Below are 15434 nucleotides of genomic sequence, written 5' to 3' on the forward strand. Positions count from 1 at the left end.
CTCTCTCTCTCTCTCTCTCTCTCTCTCTCTCTGAATGAATGTGTATCTCATGACTGAAAACCACAGTTCATGAGCCCCTCACTGATGCATTTATAGTGAGTCATAAGATATAATTAGTTCAGCATGAAGGATGATGAAATAGAATATTCTCTTTATAAAACAGCGTATGCTTTTACAATTATTTGTATCATAAATGAAGAGAATAGCCACACATAAAGGGCATCTATATAGAAAATATCTATGTAAAAGGCACACTGAACAGCTACTGATGGTTCTAGCATGGTTTCCAATAGCACAGATATGTTTTCAGTGTACCTGCTTTCTAGTGGATATGGCATTGCCACTGTATAATGAAAGTGAATTGTCCTGCTGATTCTCAAGATTACTACTGACTCCCAGGCACATTTCAGGTTTCTTTGCCACACTCTCTAAATTATCTCCCACCCCAAGCCACATTAACTGCAAGTTAGTATAATATGATCTACTATATATGAGTCAGTACAGTATAGTCCTTTATAGTATTAGGTCCTCTCCCAGATACAAACACACTAACAGTTTTTAGTAAGAAACATCATATATGGTCAGGGCACCTTAAAATTAAAATTAAAACAATTTTGCATGTTTATTTTTGTTTGTTTTTTTTTTCCCCCATGGTGGATTAAGAATGAAGGTAACTATAATTGGGGATCAGGAAGTGATTGGTTTCTTGGCTCACTGGACCTGGAGTCTGTGAAACCTGAGTTTGAATTCTGCCTTAAGAATTTGACTTTTGGGTGATCCTAGGAAAATCTCTCAAACTAAGTCTGCTTCCTCATGTGTTAAAAGAGAGGACTGGATATTATAGCCTCTAAAATCCCTTCTATCTTAAAATATGATCTTTTTTCCATGAATTATTTAAATTAACTAAGAATCAAATAATACTCGCAAATCCAAGTATTGGCTCACAACAGCTAAGCTACTTGGACTTCCACAGAATCGCATTAAAAATCATTCTCTCAGAAACATTGATCACTTTTTTCTCTCTAAATTCCAATCCCAACCTACTTCATCACAAATACCCTGTGGCTTGCTGCCATTCCACCCTAACTTTATATATTATCACTATCAGAATAATGTCCTGATGTCCTTTTTATAGATGTGTTTGGCCAGGGAGATAAGATAGATTATTTGGTGCATAATGCTATGACTTCCTGCTCCACAGAGCTCTGTGTTTTCTTGAGTTTCCAATCCACAAAAAGAAAACTAGAACATGATTATGGAGGTTGTTTAAATCTTAGACCAATAAGCTTACATATTATCATTTTATCCTGTGGGCAAAAGAGAACTAATAGAAATTTTTGAGCAGAGAAGTTACATTTTTGTACTCTCAGCAGATCCTTCTGGCAATGATATGAAAGGTGAATGAGAAAAAAAAAAGAAATCAGAATCAGGGAGTCATTTTAGGGAACTTTTATAAAAGTTCAGACAAGAGGTGAAATATCTAGAATGACAGTAAGATGAAGAAATACCAGGAAAATTTATAATCTCTATAGAAGAGCTAGGTGACACAAGGGTCAGAGTACTAGTCTCCCTCAGATACTTACTAATGTGTGCAACATTGACCAAATCATTTAATCCTATTTACGTTAGTGTCTTCATCTGTAAATGGTCAGGAGAAGAAAATAACAAGTCTCTTTGCCAAGAAACAGCAAAGAAGGGTCATTAATAGTTAAACAGGACTGAAATGGCTGGAAAACACTCTTAAGAGATATTGTCATTTATGATAAGCAAGATAAAAATTTGCTAATAATTGATATATGATCTGAGGGAAAGAGAAGACTCAAGGATAACACTAAGGCTTAATTAACTACCTTAAATAACTCCTTTGATTTAATATGCCTTCTTGTAATAGAAAATAAGAATTAGTCACTTCTAGTCAGCTCAAGAAGCTCCTTCTACAGGATATCTTTTTCTGGTTCCTTCTCTTCTATTTGGAAAATAAACAAGAAAAAGAGAGAGAGAGAGAGAGAGAGAGAGAGAGAGAGAGAGAGAGAGAGAGAAAGAGAGAGAGAGAGAGAGAGAGAGAGAGAGAGAGAGAGAGAGAGAGAGAGAGAGAGAGAGAGAATCTGTCTATATTGTATGTATGTATAATCTTGCCAGTGCTCAACAAAGTGCCTGGCATGTAGCAAGCATTTGATAAGTACTATATTGAATAATCAATATGTAATTTTAAGCCAATAAATGATATGTTTTCATGAAATAATACCAAAATATTTACTTTATAAAATAATTCAAAAACCTCTTCTTTTCCCCTTTGGTGGGACAATTAAGCTTAACTGACTTTCCTAGAGTCACACAACTATTAATTGTTAAAATATCTGAAGACAAATTTGAACTTAGGTCCTGACTCCAGGACCAGTGTTCTAACCACTGATCCATCTAGCTGTCACCCAAAATAATCTTTTAAAATGAACTCTTTTAAGGTGTTTAAATTATTATTCTATTTACCAAAAAAGCACATGATTCCCACATAACTTTTCTGAATTACTTTTGATATATAAGGAATAGTCTATCTCTATCTCATTATCACAAAATCTCAAAAAAAAATAGCATACATTTTCCTGTATTTTATGTTCACAGAGCAATCTCTTCACTATTGGTTTATGAAGCAAGTGGGGTGAGAGTTAGCAGATCTGTTTTGTAGATAACAGAACTACAGTTTAGAAAAGTGAGTAACCCTAATCTTCTGAATTCAAGACCAGAGAGAGTCTAATCAACTAGATTACATTCTTCTTTCTCCAGAGGGTCAGAGATGTATCATATGAAAGATGTTCCTTTTATCTCCCTCTTTGATTATACATACATCTGAGCATCTTTATCCAAAATAAAGATTCATCCTTCTTTTGTCTTTAAGAAGTCAGATTTTATATTCTTCAGTGAAATAAAGGAAGGTTTCTGGAGTATTTATGTTCAGAGTGTTTATGTTTGGGTTATTGTATAACCAGGCTGATATTTATATAATCTCATAACCAGAAAGGGTATCTAAGGTCATGTGATCTAATCTTCATCTGGACATAAATTACATCTATTATAGCATGTATTGCCAAAGCAATGCATTTTTGACACTTGCTTCCACATAATGTGAGTGTAGTGAGTTGATGGGGAGAACACATTCATTACCTCTTCCACCAAAATACATGCATTCTCCAAAAAATTACTTCTATCAAATCAATATAGTTTTTTTTTAAAGTTATGGGAAATGCTTGCTGTATAAATTGATGATATCTGTTCTCTATCATATGAAGTTCATTCTATTAAGTTAGTCAGTATAAAACATATTTGAATAAGTGATGTGAATGTTTCCAGAGTAGCTAAACACAAATAATATAATTTGTTAAGACTTTGGACAAACTCCTGGAGATAGATGTCTGAGCAATTCCTAAGCAGGTAAGTTATTCCAACACATTATTTTGTTGATCAAAGTACAGTCTCCCAGGATTTCATTGATAGAAGAGCAGAGAAAGAAGAAAATAATTGAGATCAATTTACTAAGAGGAATATGAAAGACAACAAGCATAAAATATCTAGTTTATTGTAAAAGAAATCATCAAAGTTGAGTAACTTTGATAATCTTCCATGTCTCTCCAACATCAACATACATTACAATGTTTTTAAAGCAATAATGGCCTTAGATTCATCTAATCTAACCCTCCCTTCTTCTCCTGCTTTTTTCCCCCATTCAAATCTTCAAAAACATACTTATGATGGTATCTTATATGTTAAAGCAAGGAGAGCAGTAAGAGCATAATGAAAACAAATTTAAAAAAAATAGAGTCAGAGCATGCATATCTGGAAAGAATCATAAAGATCATTTAGTCCAAAATGTAGTTTGGATTACATTTTACAGATGGAAAAACAGACATGGAGTGGCTGACTTCACTTAATACTATATAGTTTTTCATTTTGTTGTTGTATCCTCCACCGTCTAGCTGGTGTCCTGTATGTGATCCATGTTTAATGTATATTTACTGAAGTAGAATAATTTGCATACAAACCTAACTTCTTCCATTATATATTCTGTATCTTTTTTACTGTGCATACTACCATAGAAACTGAATGATGAAAAAGACTTTAGGTCACATCTGATGCAACTCCTACAGCTATTCATCTATGTTTTATAGATGAAAAAATTGAGACTTAGAGAGATTTGGCCAAAGCAAATATTTAGCTAGGCACTGAGATTTGAATAGATCTGGGGATTCTTGACTGTAGGCTCCATGTTCTGTTTAGTATGCATTCCTCTTATTTCCAACTATTTACATAATAATAGACCAAATGTATCCCTTTATCACCTTGAACTTAAAATTCCCCAAACAAAGAGAAAAGACATTTCTATTGTGCCTTCTGTATGCCTACTAGTGTGTTAGATGCTCTTCACAAAAATTATGTCATTTTGCTAAGTGAGGTGATTAGAATCAAGAGAACAGCAAGATTATGTGATGATCAGTTGTGATGGACTTGGCTCTTTTCAACAATAAGATGATTCAGGCCAATTGTAATAGACTCATGATGGAGAGAGCTATCTGCATCCAGAGAGAAGACTATGGGAACTACAACATATTTTCATTTTTGTTGTTATTGTTATTGTTTTCTTGCTTATTTTTTTCTATCATTTTTTTCTCCTTTTGATCTGAATTTTTCTTGTGCAGCATGATAAATGTGGAAATAAGTTTAGAAGAATTGCACATGTTTATATAATGTTGGATTACTTGTCTCGGAAAGAATGGAGGTAGGGAAGGAGGGAGAAAAATATGGAACAAATTATGCAAAAATATTGCAAGGGTGAAAGTTGAAAATTATTTTGTATGTGTTTTAAAAAATAAAAAAAATTATAATAAAGAAAAACCTTTAAGAAAGCAACGATGGACAGATATGAATGCAATGTGCAGTATTTATTATATAGGTTTTTGTGAAATGGAAATTTATTGCTTTACATTTTGAATCCTCTCTTACTTTCTACTGTGCAAATGGCAATTTTCTTCTTATTTTGCATTTAATTTTAAAATAAATAAATAAAATAATTTTACACTTAAAGAATATTATATCATTTGATCTTCATAACAATTCTTCAAGGTACTATTATTATTTTCATCTTAAAATTGAAGAAACTTAAATAAGCAGAGGTTATCTGACTTTCCCACGGTTACTCAGTTAATATCTGAGATTTGATTTGTACTCAGGCCTTTCATATGGCAAGCCTAATATTTGATCCATTTATACCCCCATATCTCTATCATCAAAACCATCAATTCCTTCTTAGGACTTATGGTTAACATCAGAGTGGGTAAAATCCCAAACTTTACTATTGTAATTCACTTTATAAATATGTATGTGTATATATGCTGTATACATATATATGCTGAATATCTCACATATTTGGGGAATAACTTAATAGCTGAAAAAGCAGAATGGACAAGGAGGCAAGAGGAGATAACAGAATGAACTGAGAAAGTTCTAAACTACTGGATGTCATGACTTAGTATATCATAAGTGGCCAATATAGAAGAGTGAATAAATGGTTAGGTTAGGACAACAGGAGACCTGGATTTAAATTTTACTTTTGAAACTAGTTTTGTTATGCTAATAATATGCTTAATCTCTTCTATGTATATATACTACAATATCCTAAAATGCAACTTCTAAGAAAGGGTTGTATTGGGTCAGGGACTTTTTAAACTTTTTACGCCAAAAGTTCCTTATATTATGCTGCCAGAAATCAATAGAACCCTCCCATTTTCTTGTGTATCACCTTTTCTTGGTATGTTATGTTATATGTTTTTGTTTTTTTCCTAGTCATGTTAGATGAACTAAATTGGCAAGTGAACTGTGTTAGCAGATAGGAGAGATACACTCAGCTAAATTTACCATGACCAAAATCAAAATTCAAAATTATTTTTCTCTCCAAAGAAATTGGTGAACAGCTTTATAAATTTAATTCTCTTATGAAATACAGTAACTTTTTTGATAAAGACAGGTATTATAAAACTGCTATAGAGACACCTTGAATGAGTATTAAGGACAGAACAAGATGGTACAGTGGTCTAAGAAAAAAGCCCATCTGAAATGTAACCATGAACATTTAGAACATTCATATTTTAGCTAGTTATTCTTGCTATTTAATTCATAATTAACTGAGTTAAGTAAACTTAAATGTTGCTCACTAAATTTTGGTACCCTAGGGTGAAACCAAGTCATGTAGACCTAGTTCCATTGCTGGATCTCTTTTTCATGCTTATGACTATATCTCCATAACTATAGTATCTTTTTATCACCTAATTACTCCTTAATTCTGACAGCACATAATTATGTTGTAGGAAAATGTTCATCCTGATGAGATGGCAAAGGTAAAGAAAATCAAGTTTCAATCAGGTTACCTGTCATAGTGATGTATCAGGACTTATTCATAATTGAGACAACCTTACAAACCCTCAGGTACCCTCTTTATTCTTTAGGACTTAAGTGACAAATAATAGTTATGAAGGCAATATCATAATTTCCCTTGTTTTGTCATCTTGTAGCAGGGGCTTGTGGGAAGAGCATAGTTTCCCAATTGTAAGGGAGACTACTATGGATTAGTAGGAAAGGGATAGCTATGACTCATCCTTAGGGAAAATTTAGGGAATTTGTGATCACAAATATATATTCAATGGTAAATGGAAGTCATAGATCCTATTCAAGAGACAATGATGCCTGATATTGAAATCTACAAGATTTGACCATGGTTTTAAAATCTCATTATTAAGACAATTTGTGTGTTGATTTGGCTGTAAGAAATTTAGAAATATGAGAATCATTTAATTAGGTAATTTAAATATTCAGGTGTAGATACTTAAAATTTCTTTATAAGCCTTGATTTGTTAGGCAGGTGTTTCTTCCCTTTTTTCCCCCAGGATAATGAGACATCTGCAGTAACAAAGTAATTCAGAGATATAACAAGGATTTTAAATAGCTGCTATCAGTTTTATTGTGGGAACCCATGTCAGCTAAATTTTAAAGTGCTGTTTTTAATTTTGAGTGCTCTTCCCAGGAGGTTGTTTGTGATTAAATTTAACAGTTTTCTTGTGTTCCACGGCCAATATAGAATAAACATAATGATAAACGTGTATTGGTATTTTATGGACTGAAAAATGAAAGCAATAGCACAGCAATTTTCTAACAGGTTTAGCATTACGGGAAAGAGAAGAAGATAATATTGGTTGAAAATGTCACCACTCTGGGTTGTCATGATTTTAAAGAAATTAGATTGTCATATAATTTTAGTACTGTAAGTGACCTTAGAGATCATCTAGTTAAACCTCCACATTATGTTCTTAAAGATACTAAGACTCAGAGAGAGTAAGTGATTTGCCTTAGATCATATAACTATTTTTAGTTAGCGAAAAACATTGGACTAAAGTCTAGGTTGCCCTGGACCCTAACCCAATGTTCTGTCTATCAAATAAGCTATATTTCTTTCCCAAATAATATTTAGGTTATTTAGCTAGTGAACTCTGCCAAACAGTTGTATCAAGAACTCATGGATATTGTATTAAAGTATTTAGGGAAAAATGAGGAAAAGAATTCCAGACATGATTAGGTAAGAGCAGGAAAGTTTCAAAGATCAAAAACTCATGCTATGTTTCCCAGCTGTATCTTAGAGAACAAGAAATATGAGTACTTAAGCCAACAATTTATTAATTTCAAATTGTTCCTTGCCAGTGGATAACTACCATGATACAAAAACCTCCATTTTTATGTTGGCAAAGACAATAATCAATATTATAACAGTGACATGTGAATGAATGCCATAGATGAAAAGAAAGGAAAAGGCAGGTTAACACAGAACTCTTTGTCTCTTTTTCTTCTCTCTCCCCAAAAAAAGTTGTTTTCATGGGAAGGCAAATTAACTTTTCTGTTTAGTCCTGAATATAACTATGATCTTTTAACAAACTTCCTCTTTCAACAAATTTCCAGAGGAACATTCTCTCACAATAATTCCCTGTTGATATTCATTGATCACCTACTTAATGTTGACAAATTTGAAAATAATTTATCATCATTGTTGCTCAACATCATCTTGATTTTTTTTCTTTTGAATTCTTTATTGTTTTCAGGACAATAAAATAGAAATTTTGAATTGTCTTTTGTTAAACAGAGATGAAGGAAAAGTATTGTTGACAGAGCTATTTAAAACCTCATAATAAAAAGAAAGTTAGGGTATCCTATTTCTAGAATGAAGACTAACTTTAGTCAAAATAGTGTGGCAACATGAAAAAAATACTGGATTTGGTTTCAGCTTCAAATCATGGCTCTACTAATGTTTACTTCTGTGGCCTTATGCAAGTCACTTCTATTTATTTCAATTTCCTTATTTTTATAATTAGTCTAATTTCTAAATCCCTCAAAAAGCAATCTAGGATTCTATAAGATGCAAGAACGAAATGTCTGACCAGGAATATTATAAAGCATGAGAAACAGTTTACTATTTATTCCATACTTTATTTTTTTATGTGCTTGATAAAATATCTTAGCTTTCTTTTTTTTTTTTTTTTTTTTTTTTTTTTTTTTTTTTTTTTTTTTTCTAAATATGTAGTTGTTTTTACCGTGTTTTAACATTATATACTTTAGGAGCAGCTAAGTGGGCACAATGGATAGAGCACCATCCCTGAAGTCAGAAGGACCTAAATTCAAATCTGGTCTCAGACATTTAACACTTGCTAGCTGTGTGACTCTGGGCAATTAACTTAAGCCCAATTGCCGAGGGGAAAAAATTATATACTTTACATATTCAATGAACTATTCATTTATATTCAGTAATATAGATCCCACCATCTTTTAATAGGAACATATTTGAGAAATATAATTTAAAATATCTATGATACATTAATATCTCCTGATGCATAACCTTATATTTCATCAGTGCCTGAAAATACTGGGTTCCAAAGGTTTGCATAAATGGAGTGAAAGGCCTTAAAGATCCTTCTAAGATTAAGGGACTTCAGAACATACTTCCCTAAAATTGTTTTGTTGTTCAGTTATTGCTAATTCTTCATGAAATTATTTGCAGTTTTCTTGGTCTAGATTCTAGAGTGGTCTTTTATTTCCTTCTCCAGCTCATTTTACAGATGAGGAAACTGAAGCAATCATGGTAAAGTGACTGGTCTATGGTGGATAGAAAGTGTTTGAGACTATATTTGAACTCAAGTCTTTCTGATTCCAGACCTGCCACTCTATTCATTGTGATACTTAGCTGTCCCTTCCTCTAAAAAAAAATCACCTTTCAATTTATTTATTTTGCATATGTATATGTTTATAAATAATATGCATGTTATGTTATAATATATAATAATATATTATTTGTTACTTGTGTGTAAATATATATAGAGAGACATAAGTTGTGTGTATATGTGGATGCATGTGTGTCTGTGTAGACATATTCTCCTCCTTTGATAATATAGAAACTCCTTGAGAACAGAAAATAATGGATTTTTGTTTGTGACTCTAGTACCTAACATAGTGTCCAACCTATGATAGATGCTTAATAAAAGTTTGTTGATGGATTGTTGAATTGCACATCTTTTGTTTGAAGACATATCTAGTTAATTCTGGAGAGAATAACCATTAGAAGTTTAACCACTTTGGGGGAAATTATTTTGGCTACAGCAATTCCAGAGGAATATATACTGAAGGATAGAAGAGTTGAAGTTGGCAAAAAATATACATGCAATATGTCATGAAACATTGAAATATTGAACTACCTTAAATAAAAAGATGGAAAAAAATAAAAATTAAATTCTTTGAAAGAGAAGCCTGGTATTGGGGATTAAGCCCTTCATAGCCTCCACCTTTGCATTTTCCTTACTTTTTATGTTTCCCTGTAGCACACTTCAATTCAGTGACTGGACTCCTGCCATTCCTCAAACAAGATTCTTGATCTTTCAACTTTAGATATTTTCACTGACTGTTCCCCACATGAGATATGCTTTTTCTTCTCCTCTCTATCTGGATTCCCTAACTTCCCTCAAAGTGCAACAAAAATCCCAACTTTTACAGGAAAACTTTCTCATTCTTCTTGAATGCTAATGTTATCTCTTGTCTATTTTTTGTTTGCATGTAATTCTTTGCATAGTCTCTCCCATAAGAATGTGAGATCTTTGAAAGTAGAAATTGCTTTCTTTTGCCTACAGTATCAAATAGTTACAACTTACTTAATAAATGTTTTTTGACTATTTTGAAGTCAAGAAGACTAAGATACAATTCCCAATCTAAATACTTCCTATCCATATGACCTATCCTGCCAATATAATCTTCTAAAACCTCATTTTAGAAAATGGTGAAAATAATCTTATTGACCTAATAATGTAAAGAATGAAATTAACAACATAAATCACCTTAAAAACATTAACTCACTATATAAATACGAATAATAAAAATAATTTAATATTTATGTGGAAGCTGTCTGCCAATCCATACCACAAACTGTATGACTTTTAAAGCAAGAATTTTCCCGATTTCTGTGGCCCAAAATGTCATCATTAGATAGCCAATATTCTGGCCAACAGGACATCTGGAATTGAGCTAGGCAAGATCATATGAAGACAAGGCACATCTCAAAGTCTATATAAAAAAAAAAAAAAAGATTGTCCAGTTTAATATGAGCAGCCAGAGGTTGGCTCTACTGCCATAACCTCATAGAACCTACTAGGGGTAACCTTCATTCAAAAGAGGATGCAGAATCAGAATAGGAATTTTTTCAGCTATCAATATGGTAAAGAGAGATAGCACCAATCACTGGTAGCACAAAGAATAATAGATTGAGACAAATGTCAGGTCACACATCGTGTACCACAGCTATTATATTCCAGAGCTTCTGAGACTAGACAAATAATAAGCAGAAATCTTTGAACTTTTGGAAATTTTCATTCAAATATGAAGTAGTACAAACATAAACCCTCTAGCAGTGAAAGATAAATCCCTCATTCCCCTGAGAAAAAAGATGGCATTATTCATTTTATGTAAAAGCAAATAGGCAGTATAGAATTTCAGTAAACTAAATTTAAGTCCAATCTTCAAAGTTTCTTTTTCGATGTAACATGTAAACAACCTGAAATTTTATATTATCTGTTCCATATATTGATTTATATATACCTTACTAATATTTAAAATGAAAATATATTTGTAAGAGAAACAATATCACTAATAAGTTAAAAAATTAGAAGCAGCAAGGCATCCCAGTGGATAAACAACTGGCTCAAGAGACAGAAACACCTGAGTTCAAACCCAGACTTAGACACTTATTTATTCTGTGAAGCTGAACAAATTACTTGCCTCTTTTAGCCTCCTCATGTAAACAGATAAATAATGCCTACCTTCAAGAGTTTTTGTAAGGCTAAAATGAGAAGCTATTTGTAAAGTTCTTTGAAAACCTCAACACATTATATAAATGCTCATCAAGATTACCATAATCATTGTAAAATGAGATTTTTTAAATATGGAAACTGATTTGCAGGTTGGCATTTGCTGGTACTTTTATCAGTCTTTTGTTTGTTTGTTTATAAAATCCTCCATATTCTCAACCCTCTTTCCTGAATCCTTGGAATCTATCCTTCTTCTCTGAGATATATTAAAAAGAAATCTCTGGATGTCTATAAAATAATCTCCCCTGATCTTCTCCCACTCTTATTCCATGTTTTAGATTTGTGGTTTCTGAGAGCCCAACTGCTCTCCCAGATGGAATTTCTTCTGATTCGGTGCTGGTGACGCTTGTTCACAGAATGTTAAGGCATTATTACAGATGAGAGCAGATTACTACAGAAGTTAGTAGAGTTGTTACATTTTATAACAATTATTTTTCTTCCTCTTCCATAGATTAATAATAGTTTTAGGTTATTCTAGCATTGTTCTCTGAAGGTCTATTTATTCCTCAAATAATTTGCCTTGGTTTGTTGTAAATGAGGTTGTTGTTGATCTCAAAGAGATCCAAAATGACAAACTGTTAGAATCCAGTTAAGGTGTGTCTGACTGTGACTGATCAGACCAGTACAAGTTCTGAATGCTCTGCAACAAGTTGGACACAAATGTGAACATATGGGGTGGTTTCTCAAACTTAACATTGTGTTGAGGTTCAAAAGGGAGGCCTCAAAAAATTGGAGGTTGCAGACTGATGTTGCAAGGTATCTCAAAGGAATTTTCAGGCTTGAACCCATCTCCAAGTCAAAGGGCAAAGTTTATTGCACTTAAAATACCATTTGAAGCTAGCTAAGTTCTAAGAGAATTTAGCAAAGAACTAGGAGAAAAAAGATAAATTTGTTGGAGAAGACAGAGATATGGTTCTTCAAGTCACTGATATACTAATTTTATGACTTAGAATTAGAACTGAGGAATAATTTGATATGCACCAAACCATTTGTCTCAGATAATCTGGTATCACTGACCTACAGATAGTTATCTCCCTAGTCAGCAAAGTTTCAAGAACTTTATTATAGTCTATTTAAGGCTTGGAAACTAGGATCACTGACAACCAGATTGTTAGAACAATATCATTTCTAAGTTTAAGGGGCTTCAGAATTAATGTTATATATCTGCTAAAAGTTACACCCCATCACTAGTAATTGTCCTTTTCCCTAATACTTTAAAAATAGCCCTTAATTTCTACATCCCCAGATTTAACAAGCAGATTCAGTGTTTTCTGGCTAAATTTTTTGTTTGCTTGTTTGAATCAAGATCTACTAATTGATCCAAGAATTTTTTTTCATTTCTATGAAATATTCTTGAGAATGATCTATGTACCCAATAAAAGTATCCTTAATGAAAAATTTAAAAAATGAATAAGCTTTATGCAGGCTTTCAAAAGGAAATTTATATAACAAACCATATGTTAATAATCATAAACCTACACATAGTAGATCCTACTATATTTATAATTAATTCTTCTAAAAATATATTTAAGTTAGCAGAGCAAAGGGCATCCTGGCAAGAATACTGCAGACAATATAATTCTACACATACATATACAAAATACATATGCAAAGCATGACAAATGTAACTATAAAAATATGTTCTATTAGAAATACACTCTTGATACTGAAAATCAGATATCGAGGAAAATTTATTAAAGAAGAATCTTAAGAAATCATTTTAAAGTTTCTGATGAGAAGCTGGCCCCACTCCTCTTTGGAAGGGGGGAATACTGAGAATAGAAGTGGGAGAAGCTTTACACTTGCTAGTTTGGCACAGTCCCTCCTTTCAGAAAAAGGATTGGTTCATTCCTTCCAGGTTACATTCTTTCTGATATACCCACTACATGTTTCCCCCTAAATATGTATAAACATGTTCCCCCTTCTTCATCATATATCTCTTGTTCAAAAATGGCAGAAAATTCCTCCAATGAAGTGTGTTGTTTAATATTCAGTTAGCCTATTAAGCAGGAGCATAGTGATTTGGTCAAGCCAGGTCATTGACCCCAATTAGTTTGGGCTGGATTAGCTATTATCTTAAATCTGTGGTTTTCTTAAAATCACAAGAGTCTTTCTGTTTGGCTGAATTCACCTGTGAATTCTTAGCTCCCCAATTTCTTGTTTGCTCAAGGTTTCTATTGAATATTTAATTATTCTGTGCTCTTCCTTCCTTTTCCTTTCTCCCTTTCTTCCTTCTTTTCCTTATGGCTCCCTGCCTTTCTTCCTTCCTTTCCCTCCCTCTACCCACATAGGGTATCATAGCCTTCTCTTAAATATTTTTTTTGAATCTCTGAACCCTCCAAAGATACCTTGGGGTTTACTGGCTAGATATTTTCCTTAAAAGGGAACCAAAATCACTCTGATGCTTATTGACTGAGATCCCAAGCCAAGCCCCATTTGGTCATTGTTTGGGTCCTGAATGATTCAGACTGAATGTAAATAGCAATTATTTCTGCTTTGGCCAGAAACTCTGATGGTTTTCCTCTCCTAGATTTATTTATTCAGATTTTTTTTTTAAACCAGGTAAAAAAGATTATTTGCCTCAGTTGCTACCCAGCTTAATCACTATGTAATAATGGCCTCAATCAGACTGAGTCCTATTGAATACCTTAGCTTAAAAAGACCAAGCTCTCTCATTGCATCGAAGACTATCTCCAATCATCCTGATCTATATCTGGCCACTGGACCCAGGTGGCTCTGGAGGGGAAAGTGGAACAGGTGACCTTGCACAGTCCTCTCTCACTTAAATCTAATTTACTTGCATGTCACAGCATCACTCCTCTAATGTCATGGTCTTCTTAAGGAATGAAGGAAAAATAACCACAACAACAGAAAGATGTATATTCTTCTAAGGTTTTAGCTAGTATCATAGAAGATATTTTTTGTTAATTGCAAGCAAAGAAAGATTTCTTATTAAAAAGCACCACCAGATAGATCTATTCAGAGGAGCAAATGGATTAATTGCATTGAGTTATACAGCATTGCAAAGTTAATGCTTAAATCCACAGCAATTTAAAAAAATAATTTAAATTTATTTGCTATGGGGGTAACTACATAAGGCCTCCAGACTATTACATAGAGCTGGACCAGTTCAGAAATTTAGTTCATAAATTTATGAAACTTAAGCAGAGGTTCTTGAACAGAGCAGCCCCAAAATAAAATGCCTCAGAAGATGGTGAATTTTGTCTCCTTTGAATTTTTCAAGCGTCAGGGTATATGACCCCTAAATATAAACTAATGGGGATTAATTTCAGATAAAATTAGATGGCCTCAGAGATCCTTTCCAACTCTACAATTCTAAAAATTGTTGATAGATAGTAAATACCAATTAAATATATACCAAATGAAACTTACACAAGAATTCTCAAATCCATAGAGTTCCTCTTCCATAAAGTGACTTCTATTCTGCTATCTAATCTCATGATTCATCACTGTTCTGTGCTTCCATGTTACCATTCTTTCTGCTCATATCTCCTAAGTTCCTTTGGTTTGGTTTCCCAGCTCAAAGATCTGACTTCCATTTCAATATCAAGATAAAAAAAATATGACTTTGACAGTTATTAATTTCCTAGACTGACTTTTCTTCAAGTGTCTATCTGTGTGTGTATGTGTGATGCCCATCCATTTAAAGCCATACTTCAACTCTAAATACACTGCAGCCATACAGTTCTCATTGCCACCACCTTCATTTCTCTCCATGACAATATCACTTAAAAAAGAAGATAGATTTGTATATTATATATCCCTTCTCTCCTCTCAAATACTTGAAGATCTGCCTTCTCTTCCTCATAAAGTCTGTATTAAAAACTGAGTTAGCTACTTTCACTTCTTTAACTTACTATGCAAACTTCCCAAATTCTTCATCTAGTCCAAGGTATGTGTTTCTTGAATACCTCCCTCAATTTTGAAACTTCTTAAAACAATCATTTAGGTCTGTAATGCTGGAGAAACTGAGACAAG

At 32.9% G+C, this 15434-nt stretch overlaps 1 protein-coding gene across 3 annotated transcripts in view; it reads left to right on the forward strand.

Annotated features, from left to right (window-relative positions):
• DCC (DCC netrin 1 receptor) overlaps window positions 1–15434 on the forward strand; it is a 1370610-nt gene that overhangs the window by 1116554 nt on the left and 238622 nt on the right. The window lies entirely within an intron of this gene.

The sequence above is a fragment of the Sminthopsis crassicaudata genome, chromosome 1 (assembly GCF_048593235.1).
Source record: "Sminthopsis crassicaudata isolate SCR6 chromosome 1, ASM4859323v1, whole genome shotgun sequence".
NCBI classification, from domain to species: domain Eukaryota; kingdom Metazoa; phylum Chordata; class Mammalia; order Dasyuromorphia; family Dasyuridae; genus Sminthopsis; species Sminthopsis crassicaudata.